The sequence below is a fragment of the Microtus pennsylvanicus genome, chromosome 6 (assembly GCF_037038515.1).
Source record: "Microtus pennsylvanicus isolate mMicPen1 chromosome 6, mMicPen1.hap1, whole genome shotgun sequence".
Classification (NCBI taxonomy): domain Eukaryota; kingdom Metazoa; phylum Chordata; class Mammalia; order Rodentia; family Cricetidae; genus Microtus; species Microtus pennsylvanicus.
The window spans coordinates 62,374,134-62,398,580 of record NC_134584.1 but is presented as its reverse complement, the minus strand read 5'-3'; positions in this window follow the sequence as shown (position 1 = coordinate 62,398,580).

Genomic DNA, 24,447 nt, shown 5'->3' with positions numbered 1-24,447 from the left:
CACAGAGGAGTTGGGGAGAGAGGAAATATGATTTAAATAAAGTGAATAACAATTAAATAAAAATGAAATTTCCAATTATGGTCTAGTACCTGAATAATATACTCACCTTTAAAGCCCATCAGAGTCTCAGTCATTAAATTTCTGATTCTATGTACTAATTTTTGTCCCACTGCCCTAAAGTCCATGATAACTCTCCATGGTATACTTTCTAAGTCATTTTCATTTTATGCTATTCCTCTGTAAAATTTATTTAGCTCATATACAATGTGTGATCTTACAAATAGGCCAAGATGGATTCTGAATGATATCAGTGATACTGTTTTTAACTAACACTTTTATCCCTTCTTAAACAAGACATTAAATATGGTTCCAATGAAACTGTAATGAATTATAAGACAGAATCATGTACCTAGTAACTTTGAAACAACAAGCCCTTCTAATTCATTTAGTCGTTCCTAAAGGGAACAACTGCTTACACAAAGTGTCCTGAAAGAGTTAGTGCTTAAGATGTGCTATTTTTAGCATATGCAGAATAGTTAGATCACAATGATTTCATAGCTTGTGCCCCTTAGAGCATTTACTTCATATGTGGGTAAGAAGGCTTGAAAAGTCACATGTTGTGATGGAGTAATTTTTTTGTAGTAAGTTATCACTTATTTTCTAAATACAATTCTAGTCTCTGCTTGCCTTTCATATGAATCCTATTGTTGCTTAAAACCTTTACAATAATACAAAATCTGATCCCATACACTCTGATACCATGTTTTCTGCTACAGGTTAGAAGGGATAAACATGCCAAAGTAATTACTTGTAATAGTGTCCACTTAAATATATCTAAATAAAATATGAATCCCAAATTTTCTCTTCCAGATTACCCACACAAAAATTAACAATGGATTATACCATTAACTCTATACTTCAAGCTATCTATAATACACATTAACTCTGTTCATGAATATACACATACAGTATGAATGAAATTTACTTTCTTGGCTGATCATGCTCCCTCTGAGAGCCAAAGACCACCTCCCAAACCCCAAACACCAGGCGGAAGAAGCCTGTATTTGAATTGTTGGTTAGAGTTGTCCAAGACTTCTAGAACTTTACAGACTATTGTTAATGACCGTGGCTACCCCAGAGGTAGAATATAATCCCTCCTGAGAAAACCACACATACTTCAGACATGGGCTCAGAGGTCCCTGAAATAGAACTGACCTGAAAACCACCTTGTTGAGAACTAGCATTTATGAAACTAAAATGAGCCATGCAAGTTTCCCAATATGAAAGCAACCAATGATCCTACCCAGTAATGAGATCTATGTGCCACAACATGATGAGACTGGTATAATAACTTAAAAGTTGCAGTAGTACCAAGCATGCTTTCGTGTTATCCAATGCCTGTCTAATTGGATGTAAGAATAACTCAAAAAGAACAAAACTGTGTCTTGTATTGATAGGCTTACTAACTGCCCATGGATAATGAAGTCATGGAACTTAGAGGAAAATAAACAACTTCCAGTTTACTAAAGCAGCACAATCCCTAACTGAATTCTAAAAATGTCATCTTGCACTTACAGATAAGGGGTATCCTCACCCCTCATTAGGGAAATCTTTTTTTTTTTTTGCAACCCTATAGAAACCATTAAAGAAAACCTGGAAAAAAATGTAGAGTTGTGGAGGTCAGTCATGAGTGATAAATATTTAAATAATGCCAACACTAATGACTCAGTGTTAACTGCAGAAAAGAGAGCTGAAAGATTGTAGAAGCCAGAAAAACAGGGAGTTTGCTGTAAGTCTGTGTCTCCTAATAATGTCAGGAGGCACACCAATAAAGTCTCACCAATATGACTACTAAAACATAAGCTAGAAAAAGAACAAAAGACTTGCAAATGTGGACATTAGCAAGTCCTGGAATCCTCAACCCTTCAAAAACTACTACAGAAAACCAAGAAATACGAAGACATAGAGAAGTGGTCTTCCCAATGAATAACATACCAACTGATTTTCAAATACTGACAATTTACACTGAAAATATATTATACAAGTAACATCATTCATACTGAGCAGGCAATAGTACTGAACTCTGTGTATGTGAGTGTGTGTAAAATAACAATTAATGAAAAAAGAGGTCATGAATTTGAAAAAGAGCATGAAGGAACATAGATGAGGGTTGGAGTGAGGAAAATAAAGAACAGAGGAAATTATGCAATTATTATCTAAAACAAGAAATAATATATATTTAAAGTATAAGCTTTGAGAATAACATCATATATAACATTAACCTTGCTAAAATTCAGTGTTATCTATATTTACTATAGAGTATGTTTCATCTCAGATAAGAGTAATTTTATCTACATATTTATATTCTAATTCTCATTACTATGGTGCTATTGTTCTATAGAACTTTCTTCTACACTGAAGTAGCAAATATTGCATCATTTATTCTAAAGAGAAAACAATATGGATAATTTAACTCCTTTTACATTTTCCAATTTTCAAAGATATAATTTCTGCTATGTGAGTATTTATGCATGAAGCAAACATTATAATAAATATTTCTTATAATAATTAGTTACATAATCTTTGAATCATTTAAAATGAGTCATTTTATAAGAAACAGTCACAGTATATAAATTTATTTGACACTACAAAAGTTAAAAAACAGCCTTGTTAACATTGGAAAACAATACCTTTCTTTAAATTTCTTACTGTATAAATGTCTCTCAGTAGTTTGAAATTCTTCTGCAGCCTCATAATCAGAAGAGCGTGCCTTAACCTCAAGCTTATAATTTTTCATGCTATAAATTGACTTATAAATTGTGCATGCTAACCAGATCTTTTTGAGAACAATTTAAAATATTCCTGGTTATATTAGTCATGGTTGTCTAAGGAACAGAACAGATAGAATGAATATAGGTTACAAAAGATATTTCTCATTTTGGCATATTTGATACCTACTATGTCATACAAAAGTGACTGTGTATGACCTGAAAATGGTAAAACTTGTTAGCTCCTCAGACTATAAGACTATTGAGATAGTCCTACAAAAGTCATGGTGGATGCCTGGAGCACCAGGGGACATCAGGTTACATTAGTATGCCGTAGAGCATAGGTTGCATGCTTACCTGTCAGCTCCTGTGGCAGCAAAAGCATAGATGCACTCCCAGGAAACAGTGAATGTACCAGTTAAAACCAGGATTGCTTTTCACTCAGATGTGTGTATTTGAGGGTTCATCAGAAGGTGACTCCATTCTAAATTATAGTTTTCATCTTGAACTAGTTAATTCTTTCAGGAAATACACACACACACACACATGGAGAGAGAGAGAGAGAGAGAGAGAGAGAGAGAGAGAGAGAGACAGAGAGAGAGAGAGACAGAGAGAGAGACAGAGAGAGAGAGAGAGAGAGAGCAGCAGAGAAAGATTTCTCTCACAGTTGATCACAAATCCAATCAAGTTGACAAAGCATGCTGTCTATAAGAAAAATGACAGTTAATTTGTTTTTAGTATCTCAATAATTTTGTCTACTATATTCTAAAAGAATCACTTTTTATCACCTTTTCAGCTTTTACCAAACTACATCAATGATAATAATATTGCCTTTATACTTTCTGGATGGGAAAAACACAGACCCATTGTATATATTGTTGAATTATTATCATTAAAGTCATGGTAAACCCTCTGTATATCATTACAGAATAATATTGTACTTTCTTCACAGGATCTATAAAGTCTTGAGACTGTGAGCACCAGATGTCCCTATAGTACAATGTTAGTGTGCCCATTTAAACATAGGGAAATACTGAAAACTTTTTAGAATGTAGGGAATAATAATTTACTTATATAATAAAGGTGAAATAAAACTCTTGTAAAAGAGTTTAAAATAGGATCAGCCACTATAGAAATCAGCACACAAAATTGTTAAGAAGTTGAAAGTTGATTTGTCATATGACCTTATTATACTATTCCTAGCATCTAGAAAAAGGACAAGTGACTTTCTAATAGATATTTGTTCAACAAAGTTCATTCTTTCTCTAGTCACAATAACTAGTAAAAGAATATAAGTTAAATGTTCTTCAACTGGTAAATGGATAATGAAAATAAGGTACAAAAGCACAGTAAAATTTTTTCCAACTATGATGAAAAAATAAAATGAAATTTGATTTGCAGGTGAACGGAGGAAGAAGCTAAACATATATGGAAGATTCAGAAATGCCAAAGTTGCATGTGTTGTCTCATTTGTAGATCTGTCTCTGAAATTTTGCATTAGACTACATATCCTAAGCTATAGACTGAAGAAGTCAGGAGAATAGGAAGGGACCATAAGAGACAGAGGGAAAAGGAGGTTTAGAGATAGGTACATTGTGAGGAAGAGTGGAAAACTGGGTTGGTGAGATGAGAAAAGGGGAGGGTAAGGCAGAGGGGAAATGAGGAATAAAACAGTGGTAAATAACACAGAATGTTTTTAAAGCCATAGGAGAACATTACTTTGTAAGCTTGCTTAAGACACAACAGGTCTCCTTCCATTATATTTTCCTTTCTGTCTATCTGTATATCATGAATTTGAGCTGGGATAGGGAGTCTTTGAAAGGCAGAAAGGGAATAGTGAAAAGATGTACAAAACATTGAAATTCATAAAACCATTTAAATTATAACACATTTGTCACATTTTGGAGCTGTGAATAGACTCTGTAAGACAGGTCCCTTTCGACCACTCTCTGCATCTCTGTAAGTGATTATGAGATCAGCATGAGTTCCAATCCAGCTGCAAGTAAATTTAAATAAATATAGGAAGACTAAAAATACAATGTTCATGAATATTTGATTATCTCTTCAGAAGCTTCACTATGAACATTTTAAATATTTTATCTTTAAGGTCAATTATGTTGTTTCAGTTTATCCTTCAAAAGATCTTACATGAAAACCAAGAAAAAGCTAATGCTGTTTAATTCGTTCAACTACCAATTTAATCTTTATCCTAATATTTTATCTCAAAGGAGAATCCTTCCCAATTTTACCCAGGTTCACAGAATAAGAGATTCTTTTTGACTCATTTTCTCCACTTGATGCCAAAGAGAATGAATCACAGCAACAAATGACCATAGTCTTTATAGGTTGTTGTTTATAGATCACACCAGCACACACAAATTATTTCTGCTCCTCAAGTATTTATAATCTACATTCAATCATAAGAGTTCAAAAGGTCATTTCACTATTTTTTTCAAGACATCTACATCAAGACTTTTTATACCATCATCAAAAACAAAATATAGTGTCAACTTCCAGGTTCAACACAGTTATACTTACCATGATACAGTGAAGTTTGCAAGCCATAGAGTATAAAAGATTAATGACTTAAACCAAGTGTTCTGTCAAGCTTCCACGCTTCCCACTTCTAGGGGGAAATACAGAGAAACAGAAATAAAAACAGAAAGAAGCCTCATCACTTCACTTCACTTCTTGAGGGAATGCATAATTCTCTCAAGTACTGGAGAGCAGGTTGTGCTCCAGAAGCCACAGATTCTAACCTGTAAACTTTTCAAGGCAGTAGGTTAGGCCACCTACAAGGTTCCCTGCAATTCTGGATATAAAGTTGCTAATCATAGTGCATAATCTTTTTATAGGAAGTTGAAATCTTGTATAATGATGAAATGTATAACCTCTATCATTGTGACCACGGTCCCTCCATTATTGAGCCAATTAATGAGTGGAACAATGATCTGACATATGATATTCACTTGTCCTTCTGTTGAGTCTATCTACATAAAAACAATAAGTTTATTTAGTTTGCGATTTGTTAACTATAGCAATTTACTATTCTAGTATTTTGAAGACATAAAAATTATGAAACATGTATCACAAAAGTAGTTTTGAATACAAAATTATTAAATTTCATACAGAACATTTTTGTGCTTGCTTTCCATTTCTAAGATACATATATAATATGAGATATATATAATATATATAAAATATGAGATTTTTATTATATATATATATATATATATATATATATATATATATATATATATATATAATTTAGTGCATCAGAGAAGTTGTTTCATTTTAAATACCACTCACCTCCTAAGTCAGAGAGCTGGCATCCACACCGTGTTAGAAAACTGGAGTTATCTGGCCCTGGTTTCTAAGCTGTGCTTTTAAATAGAGTGATTTAATACATCTTTTGGGGAAATATTGGAATTTTTGATGAAGTAGAACAGTATAATGAAGGCAAAGGCGTAAGTCAAAAACAATCCCACACCAGTTTTTGAATTATGATTAATAGAATGGTTATTTATTTAAAGGGGAACAAAACTTACAGATCACCGTCCCAGACAACAGCCCTCTGTGCAATCAGGAAGGGAGTCTAGTCGCCGGAAGTGGAGCAAGAAGTAAGAGAGAGTGAGAAGGGAAGTGGGCGCTTTTTTAAAGGGAGAGAGACCACGCCCCAATGGGCTGGTATCTCAGCAGATATTGGCTAGAGGAGCGGAAGGACCTCCCGCAACACTTCCCCCTTTTGTTTAAGTAAGAGAGTTCTAAACCTACTACGAAATTATATACAATAAGTACAAATATCCTATTCTAACTAGCTTAGGGTCTTGTATAATAAATAGCTTGGCCAAGTCATGAGTGGTAAGTAACTACATTTATATAGTCTTCAACCCCATCGAAGATCTGAGAAGGGAAATAATGTTACCTGAGTAATTAGGAAGTGCAATCAAACAACTTCCAAAACATGCAACAAATCACAGAGACAACTAGCTACCTGGGCAATCACCCAAAGTCACCTTTGCACCATTGAAGCAACCAACTTTGGCTAAGGCCTAACATAACTGACATACCATTTTCAAAGGCAAGCAACTTTTCAAAACTATCTTACCCTGTCTTGGCAGGATATGACAGTCCTCTTTTATCCATTGATGCACGCTCTATCTCTGTCAGTGGTTGAGGTATGGGCATTTCTTTGCCCAAAGGCCAGTTCTGCCAAAAAGAAAGGCTCCAGGAGGGGTATCTCAGCGGCTATTGGCTGGAGGAGCAGAAGGACCTCCCGCAACAGAAGGTATTTGATATTATAACATATTTTTATATATGTATAAACTTATGTATAATTTTAGTGAAATGCCATAGGAGTTCTGAGTGCAATCACAACGGTGGATACATTAGTATTATGTTCTTTAAGAAAAGATGAAGAAGGAATTCTGGATGAAACTGTGAAATGTTCTATGGGAAGAAAGTATGACAGAGACAAAACAAGTAATTTAAAATCTACTAAGGAGCCAGGCGATGGTGGCGCATGCCTTTAATCCCAGCACTCGGGAGGCAGAGGCAGGCAGATCTTTGTGAGTTCGAGACCAGCCTGGTCTACAAGAGCTAGTTCCAGGACAGGCTCCAAAACCACAGAGAAACCCTGTCTCGAAAAAACAAAACAAAACAAAATAAAATCTGCTAAGGATTGTAAAATTGGAAACAAGAGAAGATACCCATCTTGAGGCATCAGCCTGGATTCATGTGCAGCTTTTAAACAGTAGGAATTCTAAAACACAATATGGTGGAGTTCACAATATGCACCATAGCTACTTTTCTAAGCCACATAACTAAATCACATTTAAGTATGGTTTATAGAGTCTTGATAAGTTATAATTTCAAGGATTTCAAGGTGTAATAATCCTATAAATATATAAATAATTTTAAAATAATACAATTAAATTAGAAGTAATTAGGTAATAAAAACACAAAAAGGTAAACAAACAATTATAATTATAAAATATGAGATTTGATAATTATTATTATGCTAACACATAAACGTAATATGTAAAAAGACAAATATAAAAAGTAATCCATTTTAACTATCATTTCTGTAAAATAGAATAACAAAAAAATTAAGAGACCAATATATGGTAGTAAAAAGATTAGTCCAAAAAGGAAAAAGAATCATAAAATATAAATGATAAAATTATCAATCTTTAAGGCAAATGCACAAAGAGAAAGCACACATATAGGAGCATGAAAGAAAGAGCGATAAGGGACTTGGAATCTTAGAAGCAGCATACAAAATTAATAGCATTGAACTTTCTATAGTTGAAAGACCATAAATCTTCATATCCAAAAGGATTTACTGAGACCCAAGAAAATAGGTAAAAGAAAACCAAATCTTAGAATATTTAAATAAAAACAAAAAAAGAAAACTAACAACTGCAGAAAATGTCAGGAAAAAAAATTTACCAAAGAGAAACTAATTTAAAAGTAAAAATAGAAGCAACGCAATTTTCATTAATTAGAATTTGTAAAATTTGATGATATCTGATTATTATGATGATACTTTATAAAGTACTTGTAATTTAAAATATATAAGACTATAAAATAGACAAAGGAAACACATTTATAATCTGTTAAAAAGAAGTGTACATAAGTAACTTCCGTCATTTGGAGAGGGCAAATATATATTTATATATTAAATAAACAGAAAATAAAACTATGAGAAAATACTAACACATATGCTAATAATAGATATGTCTTCCTGTCAATTTATCTGGCTATCTATTCTTATATCTCTATAAACTTTCTCATAAATTGCCAAAGTTCCTGAAGTAAGTTGAATTAAACTCACTGGTTTACCAAACTGAACTTGAGTGATATCAATTACTGGGTGTTTCATTAGTGCCCAATATTAGCTGAAAAATGATTTTTATTTCTATTTTTATGGTTTTTCCCAGTAAAGGTTTATGCTGTTGTTAGGGTTTCTATTGCAGTGATGAAACACATTGATCAAAAGTAAGTTGAAGAGGAAAAGGCTTAATAGACTTACACTTTCACAACACAGTTCATCATTTAAGGAAGTCAGAACAGAAACAAAGAGAGCAGGAACCTAGAGGCAGAAGCTGATACAGAGGTCATGAATGAATGCTGCTTACTGACTTATTCATCATGGCTTGCTCAGCTTGCTTTCTTCTTCTTCTTCTTCTTCTTCTTCTTCTTCTTCTTCTTCTTCTTCTTCTTCTTCTTCTCCTTCTCCTTCTCCTTCTCCTTCTCCTTCTCCTTCTCCTCCTTCTCCTTCTTCCTTTCCTTCTCCCTTTCCTCCTCCTCCCCCCTCATTATTATTATTATCAATATTATTATTTTTAAATTTATTTTTTAAAACAATTTTTTTCTCATTTTACATACCTCTCCCAGTTTTCCTCCCTTCGCTCCTCCCACTCTCTACTGCTTCCTCCAAGCCCACCCCCATCCACTCCTCAGAAAAGATTAGGGCTTCCATGGGGAGTCAACAAAACCTAGCATATTAGGTCTAGAGTTCATGAGTTTCCACAACCTTGTTTCAGTTATTACCATAGATTTCTCCATCATGATTTTGACCTCACCTCTTTCTTTTCTTTGACTCAAATCCCAGAGCTCAACCTGGTGCTTTGCTGTGGATCTCTGTTATCTGCTTCCACCAGTTCGCTCCTCAGAGAGGGTAAGGCTACCCAAGGGAATTCAAAACAGTCTGTTAAATCACTTTGAGGTAGGACAGAGAGTCCCCACCCATATCTAGGTTTAAAAAAAGATGGGCTCCAGAACACCAATTCAAGCACTATGGATAAACCCTAGTCCCACGCCAGTGGTCCCACAGACTGGCCAAGTCACACAAAAACCCACATTCACTGGGCCTAGTTTCATCCTATTCAGGTTCCCCCACTATCAGTCCAGTGTTTGTGAGCTCTTACTAGCTCAAGTCAGCTGTTTTTGTGAGTATCCCCATTATGGTCATGACCCCTTTGCTCTTAACGTCATTCCCCCCTCTCTTCGTCTGATCTCGATAAACTCGGCCCAGTACTTAGCTGTAAATCTCTGCATCTGCTTCCATCAGTGGCTGGATGAAGTTTCTATGATGCCAATTAAGGTAAGCATCAATCTGATTTCAGGGGAATGCCAGTTGAGGTATCCTTTGTACTTTTGCTTGAGGTCTATCTGGGGTTATACTTGTGTATTCCTGAGAATTTTCCAAGTTAGGTTTCTTGCTAGCTGCATAATGGCTCCCTCAATCAAGATATCACTCTCCTTGTTCTACTTCTCTGTCCTTCCCCCGTCTCAAACATCCCATTCCCCAATGTTTTCTGCCTCCCTCCTCTTTTTCCCATCTTCTCCCACTTCTATCCTCCCTTCTTCCCTCGCCTGCATGCTCCCAATTTTCTCAAGAGTTGTCTAATTCCCCGTCCCAGGAGTATTCATACATGGCTCTCTTAGAGTTCTCCTTGTTACCTAGTTTCTCTGAGATCATGAACTATAGACTGGTTATCCTTTGCTTTTTATCTAAAATCCACTTATGGATGAGTATATACGATTTTTTTTTCTGGGTCTGGGTTACTTCACTCTGGATTTTTGTTTTCTAGTACCATCCATTTGCCTGAAAATTTCATTATGTCATTGGTTTTGCCACTGAGTAGTATTTCATTGTGTAAATGTATCACATTATCTTTATCCATTCTTCTGTTGAGAGGCACCTAGGTTGTTTTCTGGATATTAAAAATATTGCTGCTATGAATACAGTTGAGCAAATAACTTTGTGGTGAGTGTGAATCTTTTGGGTATATGCCCAAAAGTGGTATTTCTGGGTCTTGAGGTAGATTGACTCCCCGTTTTCTGAGGAACTGTCATACTGATTTCAAAAGTGGACTTACAAGTTTGTGCTCCCATCAGCAGTGGAGGAGTGTCCCCTCATGCCAGTGTGTTACTCTAATTAAACTTTTTGGTTGAGCAAGCTATATTTGAGGGGAATTATTCCTTCATACTCTATCTGCTGTGAGTAGGCATTAGTTTGTCTCTCCATAAAAAATTCACACAACATGTTGTATCCATATCAAATTCATATAAAAAGTAAAATAAGAGCATGATGCCTGGTGGGATAATGTTTTTGCTACTGTCTTTACTTGAATTGTGTTACCTAGTAGAGCTAACCAGAGGTTCACTGACGAAAGGTTCTAAGAGAATTAAATTAATTTAACCACTTTCGAAAGTATTTCACAACAAACTTAAAGCTAAAAATTTCATATATCATGACATAACAATTAAATTATATGTAATAACTAAATGAAATATCTATTCACCCAAATGTAGGCATTAGAATATGCATGTCAACATTATTAATTGTATCTCAAATATTATAAATATGCAAATTGATCCATAGTGAAATAGTAATTAATGAAAGCATATGGATATAAAAAGCACATCGTTAGCAAGCATTACATAATTTTTTTGCTTTTTCTTTCTTTCTTGTTTTTAGATTTATTTATTTATTTATTACGTATATAGAGTTTTGCCTGGGTGTATGCTTGTACACCAGAAGAGGGCACCAGATCTCATTGCAGATGGTTGAGAGCCAACATGTGGTGCTGAAAATTAAACTTGGGACCTCTGGAAGAGTAATCAATGCTCTTAACCTCTGAGCCATCTCTCAAGTACCCAGCATTACATAAAATTTAAAAAAAATGTTTTACAACTAATTTCAGAGCATGAAACTCAGGAATAGTACCTAATTTTAGCAAAGTTTACTGTCCAAAACAAATTAGATAGAGCAAGAATGCTTAGAGAGTTCCTACAATTGTTTTGTATTCTTTCTACTTCTAGAGTAATTTCTCTGTTATGTTGTCTTGTTCCATAATATTCATAAGATTTTACTTGTTTTTTGCACTTTTATTTCATAAAGAATGTTGTATTTTTATGTAATTTTTAATTGAGGATAGTACATATTTCGATTAATAAAGTGATTAATGCTCACGCAAGCAATGTAATTTTGTCCACCAACACTCACATAAAAAGATGAGAGTGGCATCATGTGCTTGTAATTATTCCTAGTCATGGGAAAGTAGACACAAGAAAATCACTGGCACTTAGTAGCCAACAGGACTCTGAACTCCAGGTTCAATTAGAGACTATGTCTCAAGAAATAAAGTAGGGAGTGCTGGAGTAAGACACCTAATTTGACCTCAGGAATAGACTAACATCAATACACACATGCACATGCATGTGCATATATACACCACACACACACACACACACACACACACACACACACACAGACTTCAAGGTATTTCTTTTCTTGTTTGATTTCAACACATTGCCATTATCAGATAGCTAATGGCTATAGTATAAACACTATGGTAGTATTTTGTTTTATGTAGAGAATACTCATCAGCTCATAGCCTTATCATGATCTTCCGCCTGCTTAGACTATTTTAACTTCACATAGAATTATGTTCTATGGTGTGTATTTTTCTATTGTCTTTTCACAGCAGAATCTTTGTCACTAACATATTGGATTAACACACCGTCTTTGTCATAAGTAGTGTAGTATTGCTCAAAGTGAAGTATTATGTTAATCCTAGCTTTATAGTTTATGTTCAGAATAGCTTTGCTGTCCATGACCTTTTTTCCATGTGAAAGTTAGTATTGATGATACTATGTGAAATTTGTATATTACACTTGCTACTTTGGCCATTCTTACAGTATCAATTCTGCCAACCCAGTAGTTAAAAAACCTTTCCAATTTCTAGTGCTTTCTTCAATATCCTTTTCTGTGTTAAAATTTTTCTCTTTATTTTCTCCATATATACATATATGTTCATTCACAATTCTCTGTGAATGTTTCTGTGTAGTTCATTTATGTCTGTTTTATTAAATTCAGTTTCATTCTGTGTTTGAGGTATATATAGAGAAAATAAACTCACCAATTGAGTTTCACTTCACTTCAATTTGATTAAAAAAATTCTACCAAATGATAACAAGAATGGATGAGTCTTTATTTTATGGTTTTCTTCTTTTAATCCTTGCTCTTAGAACTTATAAGTTTTTAGGATTTCATGGGCCATAAGAACCATCATAAAAGCCTCTGACTTTGTCCAAATAAAAGGGAGATTCACTAGGTCAGAAATACTGAAGGGTTCATATTGTGTAATAGACTTGCCCATGACTACATGAAATGTTTTGTATGTAGTACAGATTTCTTACAGAATAATATGTTTTTGTTCTTACAGAATAGAAATATACAGCCATGTAATTCATTGCATAAGTATAGAAAATGTCATTTTAAACAATTGATTATACATCTCTAGAAGAATGATATGTGTCATATTTTTTCTAACATTGAAATTTATTTAGGCTATTTGAAACTTATTTAACAATCATCTTCTTTATCTTTTAAATAATTAATTACTCTTTAGTTTATTGGGCTTTCTCAACCAATACTTTCCAAAATTTTTAAAAAGCTCATTTTCCTATTGAGTTACCAAATGACAGTTAACATATCTATACTATGAGATTAGAGTACAATATTAGAGAGTTGAATTATTATAATATCAGGCTGAATTTAGATAACACTAAAATTGTTTTATAAATTAGGAATTGACACAATAATTTCAGCTTGAATCTATCCACCAATAAAATCATTAATTGTGATTCATCTGGCTGAAACTGCAAATTGACCTTGATCATGAAAACTCAGAGATAAAAGTGAAGCACCTATGTGCATAAGCACAGAAGAAAAAGCCTGTGCTGCTCAGAATTCATATAGAATGGTATTGTTTTCTGATTTGAGTCCTTATTTTTACTCTTGGTGAGGCATGTCTCTGTTCTTTCCACTATGTTTCTTGTGGGTGTAATAATATGCTAAAGATAAACTCTTTCAAACAAACTCCACAGGGTTTGGTAAAGGTTCTTTTTTAATTAATTATTTATTGTTAATGATGAAACTAAAGGTGACATACATGGTAATCATTCACTCTACCCCTTAGCTACAACCACAATCCTAAAAAATTGTAGTTGGTTCCATATTTAATATTTGTCAAAAATATCTTTGATAACATCCTCAAGAATTAGTTCAGAAAATTATTTTATTAATTATTGCCATGAATAAAAAGAATGTCATATTCACTGAAGAATATTAAGGTTTTCTTGGAATTATTATATTGGAAATATGTCATACTAATCACTTGTCTTTTCTACAAACCCCACATTCAAAGAAAGTTAATCATAGAATCCATCAATTGAGTTTTCTTTTTTATGCAATTAAATGTAGCTTTACAATAGCTGTATTTAGTGTTCAATAGTGTTTATAGAATAAAATAGGGAACTTGATGATTTTGAAAATGTAGAAAGATTTATCAGTTTGACTGCTTCTCTAATTTGTGCTTTGACCTTTCAAATGTTAATATAACCACTATTTTGTATATGAATAACAGTATTAAAAAACATTCATAAACCACAAGGAATAATAGTAAAATTAAAGGAGGATGAGATGCCTCATAACGATGCTCATTTAAACATCCAAACTTATGCAAGGTTATAGAAAAGAATTATTAGATCTCCATAACTATTCAATTGGGAAAAACATAAAAATAAGAAATCAGGGGTAGGTTGATCACAAATTTTCCGAAAAACTGCAATACTGATTTCCAAATGGTTGCATGAGTTTGCATTCCCACCAGCAATGGATAAGTGTTTTCCTTATTCCACAACCTCTCCAGCAAAGGCTCTCATTGATGTTTTTGATTTTAGCCATTCTGACAGGTGTAAGATGGTATCTCAAAGTTGTTTTGATTTGCGTTTCCCTGATCTCTAAGGAGGTTGTGCATGACCTTACGTGTCTTTTGGCCATTTGAACTTCTTCTGTTGAGAATTCTCTGTTCAGTTGAGTACCCCATTTTTAATTGGGTTAATTAGCATTTTAAAGCCTAGTTTCTTGAGTTCTTTATATATTTTGGAGATCAGACCTTTGTTTGTTGCGGGGTTGGTGAAGATCTTCTCCCAATCAGTAGGTTGCCTTTTTGTCCTAATGACAGTGTCCTTTGCTTCCAGCAATACCACTCCTGGGAATATACCCAAGAGACGCCCTATCATACTACAAAATCGTATGTTCAACTATGTTCATAGCAGCATTATTTGTAATAGTCAGAACCTGGAAACAACCTAGATGCCCCTCAATGGAAGAATGGATAAAGAAAGCATGGAATACAAACACATTAGAGTACTACTCAGCAGAGAAAAAAAAGAAAAAAAAACAATGACATCTTGAATTTTGCATGCAAATGGATAGAAATAGAAAACACTATCTTGAGTTAGGTAACACAGACCCATAAGATGAATATGGTATGTACTCACTCAATGGATTCTAACCATAAATAAAGGACTTTGAGCCTATAATTCATGATCCTAAAGAAGCTAAATAGGAAGGTGAACCCAAAGAAAAACATGTAGTTATCCTCCTGGATATTGGAAGTATATAAGATTTCCAGGCAAAAATTGAGAGCTTGGGGGTAGGAGTGGGGTGGGGATAAGGGGAGATGGGGAGAGAGAAGTGAGAAGGGGAGGGTGGGGAGAGCTTGGGGGAATGGGACAGTTGGGAGGGAGGAAGAGTGGATATTGGAACAGGGAAGTAGATATCTTAATTAAGGGAGCCACTTTAGTGTTGGCAAGAGACTTGACTCTAGAGGGGTTCCCAGGTGTCCAAGGAGATGTCTCCAGCTTATTCCTTGAACAGCTGAGGAGAGGGCACCCGAACTGGCCCTATCCTATAGCCACACTGATGAATATCTTGCATATCGCCATAGAACCTTCATCTGGCAATGGATGGAGATAGAGACAGAGACCCAAATTGGAGCACTGGACTGAGCTCCCAAGGCCAAATGAGGAGCAGAAGGACAGAGAACATGAGCAAGGAAGTCAAGACCACGAGGGGTGCGCCCACCCACTGTGACAGTGGGGCTGATCTAATGAGGGCTCACCAAGGAAGGCCAGCTGGACTGGGAGTGTGGAGCATATGATTAAGCCGGACCCTCTGAACGTGGCTGACAAAGAGGGCTGACTGAGAAGCCAAGGACAATGGCACTGGGTTTTGATCCTACTGCATATACTGGCTTTGTGGGAATCTAGTCTGTTTGGATGCTCGCCTTACTAGACCTGGATGGAGTGGGGAGGACCTTGAACTTCCCACAGAGCAGGGAACCCTGACTGCTCTTTGGACTGGAGAGGGAGGGCAGGGGTAATGGGGGGAATGATGATGGAAATGGGAGGAGGGGATGAGGTGAAAATTTATAATAATAATGTAAAAATAAAAGAAAGAAAACATAAAAAAATAATAAAAGGAAATCACAGACAAAAAAAGCAAAAATCTGGTTGATCCTAGCTAAATAAAAGTAAACATAAATAATAACACAGATTCTGCATATATTAGAAAGGTATAGCAAATAAGGTAAAATAACATCCTTAGATGTTTTTTACGTAATATACAATGTATTCAATATCACATATATATTTATTAATATTTCTCTGTATGATACTGATATTCTGCTCTAACAACAGAATTCTCGGCTATCACTGTAATTTTAAATAAAACCAAAACAAATTATGACACTACAAAATAATGAAACAATAATTTGAAAGGGGAAACATTGCTTTTGCCATTTCCTTTTATTACTAAACATGAGAAAACACGGGAGAGAAAATGATTTTCTACTAGCACTTCTCACATGTAATCACAACCAAGTCTGTTTCTAGCACCACTCAATTCATACAGTGCAGTTAGAGACTCAGTTATTACCAGCATCGTTTGAGTCATGGGATGTCTGAGAAAATATTTCTTTCGCAGACACTAGCAATCCAGAAGTCAGGAAATAAATGGTGTCCATGAAAATACAGTTTTGACAAATGCAGTATGATATCAGAATGATTCTTTTTTTGTTTCCATGGGAAACAAATCTGGGATCCACGATGTAATGCAACTTAAAAACATCCAAGAGGAATAAGCACTTTTGTAGATAGCAGTAAACAATTAAATAATGCATATTTTATTGGGTTTTACTTTTTCTCTTTGTTGCTGCCCTTATATATTACATGAGTATACGGGATAACTTTCAAGCAACTATTTTGAATAAGCTGTTATTTCATTTCAGGGTTGACTTTCAGTGAATCCTAGACTTAGAAAGTTAAGCTCTACTGTCATGTTCTTAACAAAGATATTGGTGAAAGAATTGTGGATGCAGATTACACACTCAAGAAACAAAATCTACCTATGACTAAACATGGGACACTGACATCCTTAGCCACAGTTCCAGTCTAATAAATAAAATCATATTTGGTAAATTAGGATGACATGTATGGATGGATATAAGTGGTAAATAATAATAAAATAGGATTCTCAGTAGACAAAAGAGTAAATAAAACTCCATGCAGTTTCCTAAAATTCTGAATAGGATAATCATTTGAACAACCCACAAAATAGGGTTTTGTTTGTTTTGGTTTTGGTTATGATGGCTAAAAGTAATTTAGAATTCTTGTAGTAACATAAAAGCAAAGCCACAGCAAAAAACTACATGTGTGAGTTAACCATGATAATCCCTTAGCAGGCATAGAAACAAAACATTCTGTCATGGAAAGGCAAATTCATTTGCAAGTGAGCACAAGAGTACAACTCATAGAAAAATAAAATGAAATTTTAGATATTGCCATTGCAGCTCTTTCTATTTCACTGGTGTCCTACCCTCAGTTTTTCCCTGTGACTTCAAAAAACAATCTTGTAACTAGTACTGAAAGAATAACAAAAATATCCAACTAAGGTTACACGTTGCCAGCTAAATATATTGCTATGCCATACACTTGTTAGTAAACTGAAAATATTGACAGTAAGGAAAATTAGACCTGTAAAGATATAAATGTAGTACAACAAAAAGTTATTTAGAACTTCTGCTAAGTACTGAAAACTTTCAATGATTAGTCATAGAAGTATGCAATTTTGAAGAAGGCAAGGTAAAGGACTTTGTATAGAAGCACATACGTATACACAATGACATATCAGCAAATGACAGACTACTGGTCTTTTAATACTCATTTATTAACATCATTAAACATTCTCATGAGATTAATGCACTCTGTAACAAAACAGAAGCCAGCCTTTTCCTTTTCTTTCTAGAAACTGGTGGCCTGTCAAAATGATTGATAAATAACTATTTGGGTGGCATATATAGAATTTCATTTGAAATCAGCACTATGAGCTTAATATTGCCAAATATTAGTATAATTTATCCCAGTGTTGAATGCCAAATCTTCTCAAGGCAAATACCAGCTGTTTCCATTATTGGAGATCAGAATAAATGATAAAGGACTGATTTTGCCTAAATTCTTCCACACAGTATGTGGAACAATGCATTCCTCTTTTTGCCCTTTCTCCCTTGAATGGAGTTTCCCTTCAACATCTCTCATGTTCTGCTCTCTGACTTACTCTCAAATTAGTGACCAATTTTTCTTTGATTATTATTCTTTGATAAATAGATGCTTAAATATATTCATACAACCTATAAAGTTCACTTAGTTCTGGTTGAATTTATATAGTGTCATGACAAATCACTCAGTATTGTTTAAGGAGTTGGAGGCCTCTACCAGGCAGAAAAATTATCCAATTATCTGAAGTCATTAATTGCCTGTAGTTATTTGTTTAGGGCTGGAAGCATGTGAGACTTTTTCCCTTACATATTAACATGATGATTCATATTGTACGTATTCACATCTTCTTCAGGAATCCATATTTTTGGGGTCTCATGGGTGTAACTTCCCTGACTTTTTATCTCATGACAGATTTCCTGGCCCTCTGGCTCTGAAAATCATTCAGCCCTCTGTAATAAAATATTCCTGAGACTTGGATATAAATATTGTATTGAAGATATTTCTATTTAAGAACACGAGATCAGTTATGGATTTCTGTTAAGGATTTCTAACTACTGCAAAATTATAATTTTAGAGTGAGCTATAAACATAACTTCAGGTATAAGGATGGGCATTTAAAATGAAGTTAGAAATTATACTGGTCCAGCAAAGTGATTGTAATAGGGTCTTCTTTAAAAGTCATGACATCACTAGTCCTAGGTAGTTGAATAGGTGGATGCTACTATTGCAACTCTGAGAATATCTTGCCAAAGGTGGTTGTTTTGGGAGTTAATGGATACCTCAGCAGAGTTGAAAAATGGAAGGGTTTTTTTTCTTAGATGCTTGGGTGATACTGTCTGGTTCTAAGAAAGTTATTCATTGGGAAAGAGGATTCCAGGTCACATCCACCTAAATTTTTAATGTCCTGTGTCTGAAGTCCACAGTATCATCAGCAATAGAGACTTACCTCCAACCTCTTAAAGGCAGCAAATGACAACAACAGTAGAGCTCTTGGGACTATCTTTGACTCTCCTGACCAACAAACAATTCAAAAGTGTACTCATATACTTGGTGATGTGCTTTTGTTCTTACGTAGAGCATCGCAAGTTCAAGTAAGGTAATTTCATTTAGATTGTATGTATGTGCTTATGTATTACATGTAATTTAAATAAATATAAAACGTGATCCCTTAAGATTTTCTCCAAACAATTTTTGTTTGATTTTCCATCTTCCCTCCCTCAGCTTCTTTATTGATCTATATCCCTTCCTAAAATATAATCCCTTCTTAATTTTTCTCATTTTCCCTTTCATATCACTTAAATATTGTTACTACCCCTCTTGAACTGCAACATTGGTCTGTAAAGATTCCCTGATAAGTGATAATATCAGTTTACATATCAACATAGATGATAGAAATTACATATAGCTCCATTACAAGATGAAGAGCTACAGGCAATTAAAACCTGCTGAGAAAGAGGAATTAGTCTTCTCCAGAGATGATCACCATAAAAGGTTACACAATCCCAAGTAGTCATATCTTTAAAAATTATACAAACATACAACAATAAACTGGCACTCATTTTTTTCTCTCTCCTTTTCACAGCTACAGATATATAGATTAATGATTGAATTTATATCATGTATACATACACATACACACATATATGTATATATAGTGGTATAACAATAATTGAAGGGAAGTGGGACTATGAAGTTTAAAAAGTGGGGCCAGGGACAAGGGAAGATTGGAGAGAGATATGGGGTTAATTATGTAATTATAAATATAATTAGAAATTTCTTGATGGTTCTTCTATCTATCTCACTGAAGTAGGCTCTCTCTCAAATTTGTAGTTTATTTATGTGGTTGTCTTAGCTATTGTATCTATTAATCTTGCTATGGAGAGTCCCTATATCTTTCTTCCAAGTCTGTAATTACAGGGTACCAACATGACGTTGTTAGTAACACAAAAGATACAAGTTTAAATTTTATTGCGTGCAGAGTGCGAGATCTAACCACTTAAAGATTTTTCCAGAAAGTTTTTCATTTTAGTTCTTCTCTGTGAATTTAGAGTGACTTTTACTGCCTGTCACAACAAACTTCAGGAGTGATCACAATGTCACAGATGATGTGGAATATTTCACAAAGCTAAAAAGACCAGGGTTATTTTTTCTTTTTCTTTTTCAGGGTTTTTTATTTATTAAAAATTTCTGCCTCCTCCCCACCTCCCTTCCCCCCCACCACTCCCCACTCCCCTCTCCCCTCTCCCTCCTTCTCCCTCTCTGGTTCTCCCCTCTCCATCCAGGTCTAGGAAGGTGAGCATCCAAACAGGCTAGGCTCCCACAAAGCCAGTACATGCAGTAGGATCAAAACCCAATGCCATTGTCCTTGGCTTCTCAGCAGCCCTCATTGTCCATAGAGGGCAAAAGATGCCACACTATTATGTGTCAAATGACAAATCTTCAAAAATTAAGAAACAAGGTTAGAAATTTTAAGGAAAACATACCACCTGGAGCAATACCAGAGATTTCATTTCTGTATTTTTAATTATTAACTAAAACTGCAGACAGAAAATTAATAAGTAGATGCATATTTGAACAACATTGCACAAAATTTGTATTAACTCTTATATTAACCCCTAAACTATAATAACCAGAAATAGCTGAGTAACTGTTTATTTTAAACATATAAAATATGAATCAAAATAACCACATTATAACATAGTAGATATTAAAAATAGAGCACATCTACTAACAAATGTGGGATATTTTTAAAATTGTTATTAGCTTTTTTGAATTGGGGTGTATGTAACAGAAATTGTATATGGGTTAGAAGCATAGAATATTCACCATCTAATCCTTTACCGAGATTCGTTTTACCTTACTTTGCCATCAAGTTCAACTAAATATCTTCAAAAGGATTTAAATCATAAAAGGGCAATTTCAAGATGCTGTGCAATTAAATTAGAATTGTCTATGAGAAAGATGTCTCAGAAATTTCTAGCTAAAATAGTCCACTTCTAAATGACTTATGAAATGAAGATGAAGTTAAAGGAATATAGGAAACATTTTTTACTGTATAAATATTTAAACACAGAATATTAAATTTTGTGAGAAATACTTAAGCAGAAATTGGAAGATAGGACATACAAATCAAAGAACTCTATTTGAACAGAAATGTCTCAATTTAGTTACCTATGTTTTAGTATGAGAAGTCAAAGGAAGATTAAACTGACAAACTACATATAAAAAATCTTTTTTATTGTAACCTTTTCTGTTATTATTTTTTCACTTTAACTACCATAGGAAACAATGCGTCTCATTTTCATATATAAATTATTTGTGTAGATTTACATATGCTATCTTCTCAGTCACTACCATGTTCATCCTTAATACCCCTTGACTCCGAGTCTTTCATTATCTGCTCTTTTATCAGAGATGTTCTTTTTTTTTTTTTTCAATCATAAGTGGTTTTTATTTTTTTTTTATTTTTTATTTTTTTTTTATTGATAAAAGAAGAATAAAGAAAAAAAAACAAATTTCCACCTCCTCCCAGCCTCCCCATTCCCTCCCCCTCCTCCCACACTTCTCCCCCTCCTCCCACCCCTCTCCCCTTCTCCCCACTCCTCTCCCCCTCCCTCTCCAGTCCAAAGAGCAGTCAGGGTTCCCTGCCCTGTGGTAAGTCCTAGGTCCTCCCCCCTCCGTCCATATCTAGGAAGGTGAACATCCAAACTGGCTAGGCTCCCACCAAGCCAGCAGATTGCGTAGGATCAAAAGTGCGTGCCATTGTCCTTGGCGTCTCATCAGCCCTCATTGTTCGTCATGATCAGAGAGTTCAGTTTTATCCCATGCTTTTTTTGGTAATAGTCCAGCTGGCCTTGGTGAGCTCCCAGTAGATCAGCTCCACTGTCTCAGTGGGTGGGTGCACCCCTCGCGGTCCCGACTTCTTTGCTCATCTTCTCCCTCCTTCTGCTCCTCATTGGGACCTTGGGAGCTCAGTCCAGTGCTCCAGTGTGGGTCTCGGTCTCTGTCTCTATCTCCATCCATCACCAGATGAAAGTTCTAAGATGATATGCAAGATATTCGTCAGTATTGCGCTAGGATGGGGTCATTTCAGGTTCCCTATCCTCAGCTGCCCAAGGAACTAACTGGGGACCTCAGCTTGGGCACCTGGGAGCCCCTCTAGGGTCAATTCTCCTGCCCACCCTAAAGTGGGTCCCTTAACTAAGAATTGTGGTTCCGTGCTCCCCTATCCAACCTTCCTTTATCCCGATCCTCCTATTTCCCCAAGTCCCCCCTCCTTCCCTTCTACCTTTTCTCTCCCCATCTCCGCTTACCCCCTTCCCACCCCATCCCCAAGATCCCACTTTTCTCCCCGGCAATTTTGTCTACTTCCCTTATCCAAGAGGATAACGATATGTTTTTCCTTGTGTTCACCTTCTTACTTAGCTTCTTTAGGTTCTCCAATTGTAGATTCTGTGACCCCTATTTATGGCTAGAAACCAATTATGAGTGAGTACATCCCATGTTCTTCTTTTTGGGTCTGGGATACCTCACTCAGGATAGTGTTTTCTATTTCCATCCATTTGCATGCAAAATTCGAGAAGTCATTGTTTTTTACCGCAGCGTAGTACTCTAGTGTGTATATATTCCATACTTTCTTCATCCATTCTTCCATTGAAGGGCATCTAGGTTGTTTCCAGGTTCTGGCTATTACAAATAATACTGCTATGAACATAGTTGAACAAATACTTTTGACATGTGATAGAACATCTCTTGGGTAAATTCCCAAGAGTGGTATTGCTGGGTCCAGGGGTAGGTTGATCCCGAATTTCCTGAGAAACCGAAACACTGACTTCCACAGTGGTTGCACAAGATTGCATTCCCACCAGCAATGGATGAGGGTACCCCTTCCTCCACAGCCTCTCCAGCAAAGGCTATCCTTGGTGTTTTTGACTTTAGCCATTCTGACAGGTGTAAGATGGTATCTCAAAGTTGTTTTGATTTGCATTTCCCTGATTGCTAAGGAAGTTGAGCACGACCTTAAGTATCTTTTGGCCATTTGAAGTTCTTCTGTTGAGAATTCTCTGTTCAGTTCAGTGCCCCATTTTTTAATTGGGTTAATTAGCATTTTAAAGTCTAGTTTCTTGAGTTCTCTATATATTTTGGAGATCAGACCTTTGTCTGTTGCGGGGTTGGTGAAGATCTTCTCCCAGTCAGTAGGTTGCCTTTGTGTCTTAGTGACAGTGTCCTTTGCTTTACAGAAGCTTCTCAGTTTTAGTAGGTCCCATTTATTCAATGTTGCCCTTAATGCCTGTGCTTCTGGGGTTATACCTAAGAAGCGATCACCTGTGCCCATCTGTTGTAGGGTATTTCCCACTTTCTCTTCTATCAGGTTCAGTGTTTTCGGGCTGATAATGAGGTCTTTAATCCATTTGGACTTGAGTTTTGTGCACGGTGATAGATATGGGTCTATTTTCATTCTTCTACAGGTTGACATCCAGTTGTGCCAGCACCATTTGTTGAAGATGCTTCTTTCTTCCATTGTATACTTTTAGCTCCTTTATCGAAAATGAGGTGTTCATAGGTTTGTGGGGTAAAATCCGGGTCTTCTATACGATTCCATTGGTCGACCTCTCTATTTTTATGCCAGTACCACCCTGTTTTCATTACTGTGGCTCTGTAATAGAGTTTGAAGTCAGGGATGGTAATGCCTCCAGAAGATCCTTTATTGTATAGGATTGTTTTGGCTATCCTGGGTTTTTTGTTTTTCCATATAAAGTTGATTATTGTCCTCTCCAGATCTGTGAAGAATTTTGATGGGATCTTGATGGGGATTGCGTTGAATCTATAAATTGCCTTTGGTAGAATTGCCATTTTTACTATGTTGATCCTCCCAATCCAAGAGCAAGGGAGGTCCATCCATTTTTTGGTATCCTCCTCAATTTCTTTCTTCAATGCCTTAAAGTTCTTGTCAAATAGATCTTTCACTTCCTTGGTTAGATTTACCCCAAGATATTTTATGCTGTTTGTGGCTATCGTGAATGGAGAAGCTTCTCTGATTTCCCTCTCTGCTTCCATATCCTTTGTGTATAAGAGGGCGACTGATTTTTTGGAGTTGATCTTGTATCCTGCCACATTACTAAAGCTGTTTATCAGCTGTAAAAGTTCTTTGGTGGAGTTTTGGGGGTCGCTTATGTACACTATCATATCATCTGCGAATAACGAAAGTTTAACTTCTTCCTTTCCAATTCGAATCCCCTTGATCCCATTATGCTGTCTTATT